This window comes from Penaeus chinensis, chromosome 5 (assembly GCF_019202785.1).
Source record: "Penaeus chinensis breed Huanghai No. 1 chromosome 5, ASM1920278v2, whole genome shotgun sequence".
In the NCBI taxonomy this organism is placed as follows: Eukaryota; Metazoa; Arthropoda; class Malacostraca; order Decapoda; family Penaeidae; genus Penaeus; species Penaeus chinensis.
The window spans coordinates 28532292-28534791 of NC_061823.1; the positions used below are offsets into that span (position 1 = coordinate 28532292).

General features: G+C 24.2%; 1 protein-coding gene across 4 annotated transcripts in view; it reads right to left on the bottom strand.

Annotated features, from left to right (window-relative positions):
* Positions 1-2375: 2375 nt before the first annotated feature.
* The window catches only part of LOC125025813 (inversin-B-like), a 25116-nt gene continuing 24991 nt past the window's right edge, over positions 2376-2500 (bottom strand). For all 4 annotated transcript variants that reach the window (XM_047614061.1, XM_047614062.1, XM_047614060.1 and 1 more), the window contains one exon: positions 2376-2500. This exon is cut by the window's right edge and continues 1130 nt beyond it. The gene's annotated coding sequence lies outside the window, so the exon portion shown is untranslated.

A 2500-nucleotide genomic window follows, 5' to 3' on the forward strand; every position in this document is an offset into this window, starting at 1 on the left:
CAGATCATTTCAGTTCAGAGTGAGCACTGGCGGTGTACACATCCCGTTGCCTCTGCGTCCTGTCTCCGTTCAACGATATTTTTTTTTCAAACCCTATGAGGCTTTAGCAGATCTCTAGGAATCGAGGAGCGACTTGGATCTTTTCTATATACTCTCTCTGTGCGCGTGTGTGTGTGTGTGTGAGTGTGTTTATGTGTGTGTGTGTGTGTGTGTGTGTGTGTGTGTGTGTGTGTGTGTGTGTGTGTGTGTGTTCGTTAATATTTGATGTAGACTAAACCTATATCTGTAACAATTCTCTATATATATGTAATACACACAATACCATTCGTTAATTGATTATAATAAACGGTGATGATAATAATAAATGTTTAATTTTCACTTAGGAATTTAGATGCTACACCAATGTTTTCTGTAAAAAATTGAACACTGTGGTATTTGGATGTTACCATTCTCATTTTACATACACTGAATTCTGGTTACATTTTCTTCAGGGAATTCTTACATCATTATTAATAAGTATATATCTATTCAATGCCTGAGTATTTTGATTTACTGATGTCCCCCCTATAATATGTACGTTTTCTATAAATATAGCAATATTACTACACTTTCTTTGAATATCAAATTATCGGCTAAACTATTTTATAAATCAAGAATGTTAGGTAACTGACAAGATAACACAATGCAGAATATACCTTTATTAATTATTAATTTTATTGTATTCAGCTACGATAATGATGATCATAACAATAATAATAATGCTAGCGATAAAAGTAATACTAATATTTATCATAACAGTAATGGCAATAATATCGATTTAATTATTTTTATCATTGCTTTTATTGTTACTATCATTATTAATTATATCACTATCATATTTGCTAAGATTATTATGAGGATCATTATTAGTGTAAGCGTTATTATCATTAGTATCAATATTACCACCATTAATATCATTATGATCATTATTATCGTTATCAGTACTACTATCAATATATTTGATATCATTATAATTATTAACATTATAATACTCATGAGGACTATTATCTTTTAATCAACAGATCTCTATTATTATTATCAAAGTTATTATATTTTTATTATCATTATTACTATTATTATCATTATCATCATTGTATAATCATTTTTATTTTTATTGGTATTGTTATTATATTTTTTTGCTACCATAGTTATCATCATTGTCGTTACTGTTATCATTATCATTATCATATTATCATTAATATTATCATGGTGTTGGTAGTAGTAGATATATCATTATTAATATTTTTTTAATTATTATTATTATCAGTATCATTGTTATTATTATCAATAATATTACCATTATCATTGCTATCATTATCATTGTAATATCATTATTATTACTTTTATTATCATTATTATTTCTTTCATTATTCGGATTATAATGATAATGAATATTATCATTATAATACTGTAATTATTCTTATTATTCCTTTATAATTGTCATTATTTGCATTAATGTTATTACTATTATTATTATTATTATTATTATTATTATTATTATTATCATTATCATTATTAGTATTATCAGCAGCAGCACTATTTCCAATATTGTTAGTATTGTCTATAATATCATTATTATCATTATCGTTATTATTTTACTATTGGTATTATCATTATCAATATTATCATCATTATTATTATTATTATCATTATTATTATTATTATTATTATTATTATTATTATTATTATTATTATTATTATTATTATTATTATTATCATTATTATTATTATTATTAATGTTATCATTAATTTTTTTTTCTTGTTGATGTTGTTTTTGTTGTTGCTGTTATTGTTATAATGTTATTATTGTTATCGTTATAAACATTACTATTACTATGGTTAAGATCAACATTGTTATTATTATTACAAATATCCAGCATATTTCTTAGAAGTTCCTCAATCACATAAAATCCATATATATCATATACACAAATTTAACACAAGAAAACTAGACTAGATTTATCATTATGTTTTAGGTTTTGTGAACTTGATTTTAGGTTTCTGATTTAATTTACTTTAGTTACGTTATATATGGCTAATATTTCCTTTTTCATTCATTTTTCTGCTGTAGGTGATTTCATTTTTACTTATAATTTTGTTCACTTGCTTTTTACTTTCTGTTTTTGGCTTCATTTGAGCTCCTTTTTTTCTATAGGATGCGTTGTGTTTCTAGTTCTATTTCCTGTTTCGTTATATAACATCTTTTTTTTTTTTTTTTTTTTAATTGTTAACATCGGAAGCCTAAATTATGAAGAGATTAAGCGAGGGATAGACATGAGTAATGTATTCCTCACACAACAGGACTCATAAATATTTTGGTAACAATAATACAGGTAGAGAGGGTCATTTTTATAATTGTTATAATAATAGAACAAAAAAAAAATATATATAATAAGTAAAGAATATCGGTAACATAAAAGTCAGTACCATTGATGACCCATATGATATTTCTACAATAATT